The 14,646-nt window shown below is 39.4% G+C and overlaps 1 protein-coding gene across 5 annotated transcripts in view; it reads right to left on the reverse strand.

Moving 5' to 3' along the window:
- Positions 1-13,000, reverse strand: part of esrra (estrogen-related receptor alpha) — a 37,145-nt gene extending 24,145 nt beyond the window's left edge. For 2 of the 5 annotated variants that reach the window (XM_060936345.1, XM_060936348.1), the window contains exon 1: positions 6,361-6,554. The gene's annotated coding sequence lies outside the window, so the exon portion shown is untranslated. Of the gene's footprint in view, positions 1-6,360; positions 6,555-9,455; positions 9,518-9,672; positions 9,795-12,659 lie in introns of those variants that run through there. The other 3 variants (XM_060936347.1, XM_060936349.1, XM_060936346.1) reach the window with 3 other exon arrangements.
- Positions 13,001-14,646: the final 1,646 nt, after the last annotated feature.

The raw sequence follows: 14,646 nt of genomic DNA on the forward strand, positions 1-14,646 counted from the left end.
TAAATCTTACAAAAAAAAAAAAAAAAGATAAATGTTGACAAAAAATGATACTATATTTTTTGTTGTTGCGAACGAGCAAGTCGCCAGAGGTCCATAACCGGGGTCCGTAACGTAGGATACGGACCTGCTCGCCAGCCAATCAGAGCGCAGGATTTGATGGAAACCGGACTGTGAAAAAAATAAAATATTATTATTACTACAGAATTTTCCATGCCCTTTTTCAGTGTTAAATAACTTGTTTTTGTAGACATTTAATAAAAAGCATTTTATTTTTATCTCCACCAACTTGGTTGGAGGTGGTTATATTTTCACCTCTGTTTGTCTATCTGTTCCCAGCGTAACTCAAAAACTAGTGAATGGATTTCAATGAAATGTTGAGAAAAGGTGGACCATGGGCCAAAGAACAATTGATTAGATTTTGATGCAAATTTGGATGTGTCTCTTGGTGGAGGTGTGTACTCTACCAAGTGCCCTTCTAGTTTTTTTTATTGTTTTACTGGCAGCAAATCTATATAAAATATCACACATCATATATGGCAGAAACTATATTATATACACAAGTAGTTTTTTTTTTTTAATATTGCCCATCACTTTTTTTTTTTTAAAGTGGTGGACATCATGATCAATGACCAACAAATTCATTCATTTACACAATTTTAAAAACTCAGCTACCCAGACCTGTTCTGCTATTGGAAAGTTATGGAATAACAAACAAAACTCAATGTCAATGGCATTGACAGGGATGACTCTGCAACAAATACCTTTTCCAATAAAAAAGATACAGACATAATGATCATAAGATTTGGATCAACGTGTTGATTTAAAAGGCAAATGACTCAAATGAATCAAGGAAACGATTACAACTAGATTATTACTGATTAAATAGATTTTTTAACTGAGGGGGAAAAAAAAACAGAAATGGTTTGTTAAATAAAATTCATATTCTATTTATTGATTCATGATATTCATACTTGCCAGGAACTCTGATACTTAAAATCAGACCTTCTCTACGTCATCATTCACAAATTAATGTTAAGCCTTCCTCAGATTCTGAACAAGATTGGTCATATATTAATCAGAGGCTACTAAAATAAACTGAAATCGTATCGTACCAGATTCGGAGGTAGTGTCAAATATCGAATCGCTGCTTTAAGAATCAAAATTATATCAGATTCAGCAGTAGTGTCAAATATCGAATCGCTGCTTTAAGAATCAAAATCATATCAGATTCAGCAGTAGTGTCAAATATAGAATCGCTGCTTTAAGAATCAAAATTATATCAGATTCAGCAGTAGTGTCAAATATCGAATCGCTGCTTTAAGAATCGAAATCGTATCAGATTCAGCAGTAGTGTCAAATATAGAATCGCTGCTTTAAGAATCAAAATTATATCAGATTCAGCAGTAGTGTCAAATATCGAATCGCTGCTTTAAGAATCGAAATCGTATCAGATTCAGCAGTAGTGTCAAATATCGAATCGCTGCTTTAAGAATCAAAATTATATCAGATTCAGCAGTAGTGTCAAATATCGAATCACTGCTTTAAGAATCGAAATCGTATCAGATTCAGCAGTAGTGTCAAATATAGAATCGCTGCTTTAAGAATCAAAATCATATCAGATTCGGAGGTAGTGTCAAATATCGAATCGCTGCTTTAAGAATCGAAATCGTATCAGATTCAGCAGTAGTGTCAAATATAGAATCGCTGCTTTAAGAATCAAAATCATATCAGATTCGGAGGTAGTGTCAAATATCGAATCGCTGCTTTAAGAATCGAAATCGTATCAGATTCAGCAGTAGTGTCAAATATAGAATCGCTGCTTTAAGAATCGAAATCATATCAGATTCGGAGGTAGTGTCAAATATCGAATCGCTGCTTTAAGAATCAAAATCATATCAGATTCAGGAGTAGTGTCAAATATCGAATCGCTGCTTTAAGAATCGAAATCATAGATTCAGCAGTAGTGTCAAATATAGAATCGCTGCTTTAAGAATCAAAATCATATCAGATTCGGAGGTAGTGTCAAATATCGAATCACTGCTTTAAGAATCAAAATCATATCAGATTCGGAGGTAGTGTCAAATATCGAATCGCTGCTTTAAGAATCGAAATCGTATCAGATTCAGCAGTAGTGTCAAATATTGAATCGCTGCTTTAAGAATCAAAATCATATCAGATTCGGAGGTAGTGTCAAATATCGAATCACTGCTTTAAGAATCAAAATCGTATCAGATTCAGGAGTAGTGTCAAATATCGAATCGCTGCTTTAAGAATCAAAATCGTATCAGATTCGGAGGTAGTGTCAAATATCGAATCGCTGCTTTAAGAATCGAAATCGTATCAGATTCAGCAGTAGTGTCAAATATCGAATCGCTGATTTAAGAATCAAAATCATATCAGATTCGGAGGTAGTGTCAAATATCAAATCGCTGCTTTAAGAATTGAAATCGTATCAGATTCAGCAGTAGTGTCAAATATCGAATCGCTGCTTTAAGAATCAAAATCATATCAGATTCGGAGGTAGTGTCAAATATCGAATCGCTGCTTTAAGAATCTAAATCGTATCAGATTCAGCAGTAGTGTCAAATATTGAATCGCTGCTTTAAGAATCAAAATCATATCAGATTCGGAGGTAGTGTCCAATATCGAATCGCTGCTTTAAGAATCAAAATTGTATCAGATTCGGAGGTAGTGTCAAATATCGAATCGCTGCTTTAAGAATCAAAATCGTATCAGATTTGGAGGTAGTGTCAAATATAGAATCGCTGCTTTAAGAATCGAAATCGTATCAGATTCAGCAGTAGTGTCAAATATCGAATCGCTGATTTAAGAATCAAAATCATATCAGATTCGGAGGTAGTGTCAAATATCAAATCGCTGCTTTAAGAATTGAAATCGTATCAGATTCAGCAGTAGTGTCAAATATCGAATCGCTGCTTTAAGAATCGAAATCATATCGTACCAGATTCAGTGGTATTGTCAAACATCGAATTGCTGCTTTAAGAATTGAAATTGTATCGTACCAGATTCAGTGGTAACGTGAAATATTCAATCGCTGCTTTAAGAATCGAAATCGTATTGTACCAGATTCGGTGGTATTGTCAAATATCAAATAGCTGCTTTAAAAATCTAAATCGTATCGTACCAGATTCAGTGGTATTGTCAAATATCGAATCGCTGCTTTAAAAATCGAAATCATATCACACCAGATTCAGTGGTATTGTCAAATATTGAATCGCTGCTTTAAGAATCAAAATCGTATCAGATTCAGAGGTAGTGTCAAATATCGAATCGCTGCTTTAAGAATTAAAATCGTATCAGATTCGGAGGTAGTGTCAAATATCGAATTGTTGCTTGAAGAAACAAAATCATATCAGATTCAGCAGTAGTGTCAAATATCGAATCGCTGCTTTAAGAATCGAAATCGTATCAGATTCAGCAGTAGTGTCAAATATAGAATCGCTGCTTTAAGAATCAAAATCGTATCAGATTCGGAGGTAGTGTCAAATATCGAATTGTTGCTTGAAGAATGAAAATCATATCAGATTCAGCAGTAGTGTCAAATATCGAATCGCTGCTTTAAGAATCGAAATCGTATCAGATTCAGCAGTAGTGTCAAATATCAAATCACTGCTTTAAGAATCAAAATCGTATCAGATTTGGAGGTAGTGTCAAATATCGAATCGCTGCTTTAAGAATCAAAATCGTATCAGATTCGGAGGTAGTGTCAAATATCGAATCGCTGCTTTAAGAATCAAAATCGTATCAGATTCGGAGGTAGTGTCAAATATCGAATCACTGCTTTAAGAATCAAAATCGTATCGTACCAGATTCAGTGGCATTATCAAATATCGAATCGCTGCTTTAAGAATCGAAATAATTTCGTACCAGATTCATTGGTATTGTCAAACATCGAATCGCTGCTTTAAGAATTGAAATTGTATCGTACCAGATTCATTCGTATTGTCAAACATCGAATCGCTGCTTTAAAAATTGAAATTGTATCGTACCAGATTCAGTGGTAATGTCAAATATTCAATCGCTGCTTTAAGAATCGAAATCATATTGTACCAGATTCGGTGGTATTGTCAAATATCAAATCGCTGCTTTAAAAATCGAAATCATATCGTACCAGATTCAGTGGTATCGTCTACTGAATTGAATCTTGATAATATTGAATCGACATCGTATCTTGTGAAAGCCTGAGGTTTCCACCCTTCGTTAAAGGAGTCTCTGGTTACAGAAACTTTGAGAATTCTTGATTTGAATATAAATCTCTCATGGAGAGACATGGAATAACAAACAAAACTCAATGTCAATGGCATTGACAGGGATGACTCTGCAACAAATACCTTTTCCAATAAAAGATACAGACATAATGATCATAAGATTTGGATCAACGTGTTGATTTAAAAGGCAAATGACTCAAATGAATCAAGGAAACGATTACAACTAGATTATTACTGATTAAATAGATTTTTTAACTGAGGGGGAAAAAAAAACAGAAATGGTTTGTTAAATAAAATTCATATTCTATTTATTGATTCATGATATTCATACTTGCCAGGAACTCTGATACTTAAAATCAGACCTTCTCTACGTCATCATTCACAAATTAATGTTAAGCCTTCCTCAGATTCTGAACAAGATTGGTCATATATTAATCAGAGGCTACTAAAATAAACTGAAATCGTATCGTACCAGATTCGGAGGTAGTGTCAAATATCGAATCGCTGCTTTAAGAATCAAACTCATATCAGATTCAGCAGTAGTGTCAAATATCGAATCGCTGCTTTAAGAATCGAAATCGTATCAGATTCAGCAGTAGTGTCAAATATCGAATCGCTGCTTTAAGAATCAAAATCATATCAGATTCAGCAGTAGTGTCAAATATCGAATCACTGCTTTAAGAATCGAAATCGTATCAGATTCAGCAGTAGTGTCAAATATCGAATCGCTGCTTTAAGAATCAAAATTATATCAGATTCAGCAGTAGTGTCAAATATCGAATCGCTGCTTTAAGAATCAAAATCATATCAGATTCAGCAGTAGTGTCAAATATCGAATCGCTGCTTTAAGAATCGAAATCGTATCAGATTCAGCAGTAGTGTCAAATATCGAATCGCTGCTTTAAGAATCCAAATTGTATCAGATTCGGAGGTAGTGTCAAATATCGAATCGCTGCTTTAAGAATCAAAATCATATCGTACCAGATTCATTGGTATTGTCAAACATCGAATCGCTGCTTTAAGAATTGAAATTGTATCGTACCAGATTCAGTGGTAACGCCAAATATTCAATCGCTGCTTTAAGAATCGAAATCATATTGTACCAGATTCGGTGGTATTGTCAAATATCGAATCGCTGCTTTAAAAATCGAAATCGTATCGTACCAGATTCAGTGGTATCGTCTACTGAATTGAATCTTGATAATATTGAATCGATATCGTATCTTGTGAAAGCCTGAGGTTTCCACCCTTCGTTAAAGGAGTCTCTGGTTACAGAAACTTTGAGAATTCCTGATTTGAATATAAATCTCTCATGCAACAAGATTTAGACCTACTGTATATACATGCCTATGATCACCAAATCTACATTTTCACGTTAACTCGTTTGGGTTCTGTGGAAAGAAAGTGCATGGATAATAAATGTATATGCTCGTTCTGAGAGATAAATACATATGATTACACGTTGGTCTCAGCTGCTTAGCATTTTGTGAAAAGGCCACTGAATGCAAACAGTGAAACCTCAGTATTAGATAATAAAAACGTGGCCACAGAAAGGCAGACGATCACACCACAGGTCTGAAGTGCTTTTTATTCATAAATAAAAACACACTATAACCGTCGCTCGTCTGTGTGTGTGCATGACTTGAGAAAGCGCCGGTTGATCAAATGGTGCATGACAAACATCTCTGCTGCTTTTAAAAAAACGACCTGATGCAAATAAACGGCGCAGCAAACCAAGTGTGTGTGTCCCAGTGCTCCGGGTTTTCACTCAATAACCTCCTGAAGACTTCAAAACAACCACCACAGAAGTGTCACTTCCACTAACCCAGTTAGCACTTAACACACGAGTGGTAACTCACTCAGCCTCAGGTCTTTCATTCACCTTTCTGAACCTATGCTAGCAAACTAGCATGGCTGTCATCTAATATCAGCCACAGCGTCATTTTAATGCTCCTTTGTCTAAATATTTAGCTCGTCGGATTTATATTCAAAGCCACATCTAACCTGGCGGCCCCCAAAAAACGTAGCAGCAACACACAAGCTATTGTTCCCACGCAGACTAGCGTTAGCCAAAGTTAGCTTAGCGTTAGCCAAAGTTAGCTTAGCATACACGGTGTGATTGCTAACTTACCTCCTGTACCTTGTTAAAAGCAGCAAAGCGCACTAGATTTCCTTAGCCTAGCCGTCGGTTTCCTCACAGATTATTTGTTTCTTAGCCACTTGTTTGCAATTTTAGCAACGAAAATCCAACTTTAGGGCGCATAAATCTAGTATTTGAGTTAGGAACATTGTAAACTTCACTTTTTCCTCCTCACATGGGCTGTACTCATTGGATCTTCTTCAGGGAGGAGAGGAGAGGAGGAGCAACTCACAAAACAGCCTGATTGGGGGGTGGGGTTATGGTTTTGTTTTTATATTACCTCAACAAACAAACAAACAAACAAACAAACAAATAGCTAGTACAATTCTGTACTGAATAAAAATTAGGTGCTCAGCTGTAAAGCTGGTCAAAGTCAAGTACACTTTGGCCAAACATATACTTGAGCTGAGAAACAGTACAGTAGTAGCTTACACATAACCACTCTTTACATCCGTGGTGTACAGAAAAGCATCCAAGAATGCACAAAGTTGTACATGTGGCCAGATATATTAAGAGAAATATAGCCTACACTACTATATGGCCAAAAGTTTGTAGACACATGACATTACAGGCATTTAGCAGACGCTCTTATCCAGAGCGACATACAACATACCCTAGGGAACAGCTGTGGGTTAGGTACCTTGCTCAAGGGCACTTCGGCCATTCCTGCTGGTCCAGGGAATTGAACCGATGACATCCATCCATCCATCCATCCATCCATTATCTCTAGCTGCTTTATCCTGTTCTGCAGGGTCGCAGGCAAGCTGGAGCCTATCCCAGCTGACTACGGGTGAAAGACGGGGTACACCCTGGACAAGTCGCCAGGTCATCACAGGGCTGACACATAGACACAGACAACCATTCACACTCACATTCACACCTACGGTCAATTTAGAGTCACCAGTTAACCTAACCTGCATGTCTTTGGACTGTGGGGGAAACCGGAGGACACGGAGAGAACATGCAAACTCCGCACAGAAAGGCCCTCGCCGGCCACTGGGCTCGAACCCGGACCTTCTTGCTGTGAGGCGACAGTGCTAACCACTACACCACCGTGCCGCCTCCATCCATTATCTGTAGCCGCTTATCCTGTTCTACAGGGTCATGGACAGACTGGCACCTATCCCAGCTGACTATGGGCGAGAGTCGGAGTACACCCTGGATAAGTCACCAGGTCATTCACGATCAGTTTAGACCCACCAATTAGCCTAACCTGCATGCCTTTGGACTGTGGGGAAAACCGGAGGAAACCAACGCAGACACGGGGAGAGCATGCAAACTCCACACAGAAAGGCCCTCGCCGGCCGCTGGGCTCGAACCCAGGGCCTTCTTGTTGTGAGGCGACAGTGCTAACCACTACACCACTGTGCCGCCCCGCAATACATACCCACCTTCCCTAAACTACTGCCGCAAACCTAGAAGCACGCAATTGTCTACGATGTCTTTGTATGCTGTAGGATTAAAATTGCCCTTCCACTGTCACGAGGACCTCCCTCATGACAGTGTCCCTGTGCACAAAACAAAAGTCCATATTTTGCGAAGGCTCAAGTGGTCAGAGTAACCCTACTGAACACTTTCGGGATGAACTTGAATGGCAACCGAGTACCCCAGGCCTCCTCACTAGACATCACTGCCTGGCATCACTAATGCTCTCGTGGCTAAATTGGCACAAATCTCCATGGCCACACTCCAAAATCTAGTGGGAAGCCTTCCCAGAAAAAGTGCAGGTTATGATAATAGCAAATAGAGACTAAATCTGCTATAGGATGTTCAAAAACCGCATACGGAGGTGATGGATAGGTGTCCACATACTGTCGATCATATAGTGTACATATTTGCAAGTACATGCACATAATTCATTTATACCTCATTTTAAATCATTATTCATTCATCTTCAGTAACCGTTTCATCCATGTCAGGATAATGGTGGATGCGGAGCCTATCCCAGGAATAATGGACGGACATGAACACACCCTGAAAGGGGTACCGGTCTATCACAGAGCACCATTCACGCTTAATATAGTCATTTTGTGTTGCATAATGAAGCAAATTTAACGTAGCCATGGCATGATTTTAGGAGATGGGAAGAAACCGGAGAACCCCTGTGAACGCCACAGACACACCTAGATGCACAGGATTGAACCAGGGACCCTGAAGCTGCGAGGTAGCAACGTGACCTACTATGCCATCATGTGGGCCTGTAATCATACCTCTGCCACTAAATTTTAATAACTAAGGCTACGTTTACACTAGACCGTATCTATCTCGTTTTCTTCGCGGATGCACTGTCCGTTTACATTAAACCGCCTGGAAACGCCTGGAAACGGGAATCCGCCAGCGTCCACGTATTCAATCCAGATCGTGTCAGCTCCGGTGCTGTGTAAACATTCAAAATACGCGGATACGCTGTGCTGAGCTCTAGCTGGCGTCTCATTGGACAACGTCACTGTGACGTCCACCTTCCTGATTCGCTGGCGTTGGTCATGTGACGCGACTGCTGAAAAACGGCGCGGACTTCCGCCTTGTATCACCTTTCATTAAAGAGTATAAAAGTATGAAAATACTGCAAATACTGATGCAAATACTGCCCATTGTGTAGTTATGATTGTCTTTAGGCTTGCCATCCTTCCACTTGCAAGTAGTAAGTGATATGCGCTGGGATCACACACACAGCGGCTCAGTCCCGAATCATGGCTTGTGCACTTCACTCGCGTGCTCTGTGAGCTGCGCAGGGCCAGAGTGCGCACCCTCCAGAGGGCACTCGCTGTTCAGGGCGGAGTGATTTGGAGCGCAGGATGCCTGCGGAGCCGAGCGTATCCGCGTATTTGCGTTGCTGTGTGCACGGCTAACGGTTTTAGTGTAAACGCGAATCGTTTTAAGAACATTAATCTGATGATCCGCTGATTCGACGTAATGTAAACGTAGCCTAATTACCAACATTATTTATCTATTCATTAAAATCATTAGAGGATTTTATTCATTCACAGTTCACAACCCTAGATCTGAATGTATATTTGAAACATTTTGCATAATATCAAGAGAACTCTTCCTAGTTTTATTGCAGAATTAGATTTAAGTTGACGTACTTGTTATTGATGTTCGTCTTGGGGGGAGAGACTTCTAGGTCCCCACTTGGAGTGCCATGGCTGTAAAAATAATCCAGTGCTATCTGTTTAACTATTTAGTCTGTACTATGTGAACCCACCAGGACAAATTCCTTTAGTGTGTAATATCCCTTAAACTAAACAGAGATTCCCATTCAAGAGTCTAGAGGATTGGAATTTATTTGGAGAGGTGCCCTACCTTTTTTTTTTTTTAATTTGCTTTTATGTTCAGCCCCACGTGGGCTATGAACAATGTCCAGTCGCTTCCTTGTGTCTTCAGACGTATGACGATGGGTCAGTTTTCTCCAGCCATCAGGAACACTGTAAGATAGAAACAACCCTGTATGAGTAACTATATAAATATGGACACACTGTATTAATTATAAAAGTTAGATCTGAATCAAGCTTGTAAGCCACATAGTTTGGATTTACTAAAGCAATTAACAATTGATTTTTTTTCAGGCTTCTCTAACTTAAGGCATTCTGTCAGGGTCATATATCAATTAAAGAGAAGACTAGCTCACAGGATATATTCACTAGGCACCTTTATACGTCATACAGGGCTGAATTTGATTTTCAGCCTTTAATAGACTGTCTGCCTGTCTGTCTATCACACTGCATCAACACCATTCGACTGAAAATGCTGACGTATGGGGAAAGTAGGTTATTTCTTCATCTTTCTCAAAGGCAAACATTTGCTGCTCTTGCTTACTGTCATTCACACACTCTTTGCTCATGTCAGGGGACATTCTCTCTCATTCGCTCATATTCTCTCTCTCTCTCTCTCTCTCTCACACACACACACACACACGCGCACACCATTTCTGCTCACAATACCCCCTCCCCTTCTCCAACACATTCCAAAGGTCAAAGTCACATGAGGGCTTGAAGGACAGACCAGGCAACTCGCAACTCCTATCGCACTGCGTGCGCATGCAGAAAAACACAGTTCCACCTGGGTGATAATTTACTAAGCTTTAAGAGATACAGAGAGAGAGAGATTATAGACGTTGACAACACAAAAGAAAGTCAGTCAAAAAAGGAACAATAATGTATGGACCCAATTATATACACGTTTCTACTTATTTAACGCTTACTTAATATGAAATCTAGTAAACTACCATTTGGTGCAGTTTGTTGATGAAATTAATCTAAAAAAAAGGATGAATTTAAAAAAAATACATGTCAAGATTGGATTTAATTCAAAGTAAGAATAACATAACATTGCAAGAATACTCAGTGTGACCATATGGAAGCGCTTATGCATATGAAAGGCTTGTTTTACCAACGCAGGTATAATTAAATGAAATTCATGTATTTAACACTTGCAAACAACGCTAAGATCAAGGAGCTTAAGTAGTCAAGTCAGGTGCAAACACCCTCAACTTTGTGAATTTGGAGTAACGACCTGGCAAGGGATCTTGGAAGAGATATACAGAGGTGTGAATGGCAGACTGTTCTTTGAGCTTCAACAACCATCTGTGCTTTTAAGTGAATGACCCTTTCATACTTTTCTTACTATAATATACGAAGTGCAACTAATACAATGTATAATAGAAAAGATTTAGTGGTTACAGAAGCTAAGCAAATTGATACGATAACAAAATATCAATTAATAAAGTTGCCTTTGCCTGACTATGAACAGCCCAAAACATTATAACTGAATGTCATTGCATTATTGAAAATATGATATATAAAATGTCAGGACACTGATTTAAAAAAAGCAAAGCTCTTGCCAGAATGTGCTGCGATACCCAGACAAAGAGATTAGTTTCCTAAAAGCAGTTTTGTTCTGTATATTGCTTTCATACTGAATGAACACCGCAGAGAAATACAGCCCACTAACATTATCAAGGGAGTAAAGAGAAAAAGTGGCACGGTGCCCAAGGTGAAGGAGACGTACGAGCCATCAGACTGAGATATTCACAGCAGCCACGTACGTAAACGCGCTGTAAAACTTCACATCACACACATGAAGTGAAGTCACAGATTGAGCGATTGCCTTATTTGAAGGCCACTGTGTGAAACCAATTCACGGCAGAGATATGAAACGAGGATTATTAGCCATCTTGTTTTTTGGCTGAAGCGCACGTACGACAAGAGCATACAGGAAAGATTGCCAAAGTAGACCTCAAAAGGTGACATTGCAAAGTGAAAGATGAAAGGTTAATTTCAAAAATTGGATTACTACTACTTAAGAGCAAGGATTCCCATGTCAATCGCAGTCCTTTTGAAGGACAGTAGCTTTAACCAGCATGTAAAGGGAATTTCTGAGAAGAGTGCACACTCTTGGATTAGGTCGAGATTTGTATACATGACCAACCAGTAGCGGACATATCAGTTTTACTATTTAAAAACTTATTACCCAATCAATCAATCAATCAATGATAGTAGGTCAAAGTGGACCATGTGGTACTTTAGCATGTCCTGGACGTGCCTGTGAAATGAATTACACGATCGTTCATTAAGTCCTCAACAGAATCATGCAATTTCTATCGGCGACACCAAAGATCCACTTTTCACTGAATGTCAGTCTGCCTCATGAGGCTCTGACGTGGGTCTGGGTTTATTTTCAGACTGCGAACTGAAGGCCAATGGGAAATGACCGGTGTAGTGGGAAGGAACTGTACACATTAGTATGGACTAAGGATTAGGACAACATGATCAAGGTCAGTATGGCATCAACACACTGCTCCAGTCTATGCGGACTTTCTTCTTTACTTTACACACCCCACCACACAACTACTGGAAGAAGGGAAGAAGAAAAAAAAGCTTTAACATCTGGCACGTTGTTGTGAAGGACTTTTGCCAAAGAAAATATTATCCATAAGTTTCCATACATAAAGGGAATTAAAATGTCTTATTTTCATTTCCCAGATAACCTTGACGGATGCATTGAAGAAGAAAAAAAAAAATCAATCATCACACTCGTGTTTGGAAAATAATGGCACCCATATGGAACATATTTTATGAAGACAATCAGTTTTTACAATAAGTATGAATTTACCCTGGATGGAAACATCTGGCCTTCCTTGTATATAATCTACAAAAGTAAACTTAGTGATGTCCTGGATATTATCAAAATAGATGATTAGTTAGGTGCAGTGGAGAAGTTCATCAGACCCATCATAATGTGTGCTCCAGCAAGATTAGGCTTTTTAATGCATCTTTTTGCAAGCTACTTACCAGTGGGGGAAAATATAGCAGAAGTCGATTTATATGACAAGGTACAAGTCTCACAACATCGTCGCTGGTCCTCCAATAACACACTCGGGTATTAATCAACGCGCACGCACGCGCACACCAATGTTCTATCTTTTTGAACGCGGTTCGAGCAACTTTAATCTCACAGCAGCTTTCGGATTGGAGCGCAAGACTACACACTATGCACGACCCAAACACCTCGAGATCTTCTATGCAGGTGTTTTTAATCCAGAGGTTGTCCGCTGGAAGGCTTTCTAAGGTGTCTTTCGGTTGCCACTGGAAGCCTGAATCCCGTCTTCTGCTGATCCTGATTACGTCCTCTCTCTCTCTCTCTCTCTCTCTCTCTCTCACACACACGCACACTCTTTCTCCTCCTTCTTCTCTCCCCGTTACGTCCTTTTCCATGCCGCTTCTTCGTCATCAACGCCGCAACGCCGGCGCGAATCCCAAACGAGTCCATATTACACACTAAGTGCACTAAGTAGGGTGCACGAGCCATTAATTATGCACCCTATCTAGTGCTCGCGCATAGGGAGCGAGTCAGGATTCGCCCTCTGGCCTCTGTGTCTCTGACTCACGAGTTAACATGCTTTTGATCTTGCAGCTTTTTTCCCCCCCTTGTTATCATGTTTCTATTTTCAGGCTTTTAACAAGTAAAATAAAAGACAGATAGAAAAGGATCTGATAGTTTACAGAGCTCTAACATGGTAGCTGCATGTCTAAGAAGCCTGTTTTATTTGCCCTAATTTAATTGTCAAAATAGTGCTCAGACAAGGAGTGATCATTTTCAATATTTATCACATGGCTGTTAATGCTTAAAGGTTGTGTAACAGTGCTCATGAAGTTATTTCTTTCTGATAGGATGATGATTTTTTTTTTTTTTTAAATGCATCAATATCATTTAATAAAATCGAAAATGTGTTATGTAGGCCATACATTTAGGGGGATAGTAGAAAAGTAGGTGGGTGCTGTAGCTAAGTAATGCGGCAGAATGTTTTTGGCTTGGTTGTAAATCCTGCATGGCTTTAGATGGCATGGAAAATTCTCGGTCTCGTGACACTGACCCAGCAGCTCTGCGGCCTTCCCCTGGTCAGCTGGCACACACACACTTCCACTCCTGACAGAACAGACCAGAGGAAACAAGCCTGAAAGTCTCCAGTCTCCAGTGGCACTGGTAACTCGAACCGGAAACACAGGCGCGTGCTGGTGTCTGGCATGGAGTGGCATGGAGTGGCATGGGGGGGGGGATGATCATAGGGGTTTAAAAAAAAAAAAAAAACACCTGATCCACTATTGCACAAATCATAAACATAAAACTGATAGAAGATGAGTCATCCATCCCCGTCCTGGTATGAACAGTAATAAAAGAGCTCTATATAGCATGCTTTCCCGGTGTCATTGAGAATCTGCACGCGACCTTGAATTCAAGGTCATTCATTCCCCGACACTGCATTTCAGCAGCGGAAGTGCTCCGTCCTGCTGCATTGTGTCTCCATCATAGAGAATTATAAACCATGTCAGGACAAGAGATGCCTTTTCCCCCCTTAACCATTTGCTTTGTGCATTTCAACAGTTTGACAAATCAACCTAATGCTCTTATGTTGTTTTTGGAAGTGCTGAGTAAATTATTATGACTGCAGTGAGCAGACTATCAGCATCAGTACTTTACAGTGAACTGATAGCTACACATGGTTAAAATGGCCGGGTAATAATACCTGTGCAATACTTACACGTGCAATTTCACCTTTAATAATAATAATAATAATAATAATAATAATAATGGATTTTATTTCTAAGCGCCTTTCAAGACACTCAAGGACACTGTAGAATGAATAAAAACGACAATAAATAAAATCAACATACATGAAAGAAACAATGGAGAGTGTAATAGAAGTTAAAATGAGTGAGCAAGCTTAAACAGGTGAGTTTTGAGTTGAGACTTGAAGATGGGGAGAGAGTCAGAGTTGCA

The sequence above is a fragment of the Neoarius graeffei genome, chromosome 12, assembly GCF_027579695.1.
Source record: "Neoarius graeffei isolate fNeoGra1 chromosome 12, fNeoGra1.pri, whole genome shotgun sequence".
Classification (NCBI taxonomy): domain Eukaryota; kingdom Metazoa; phylum Chordata; class Actinopteri; order Siluriformes; family Ariidae; genus Neoarius; species Neoarius graeffei.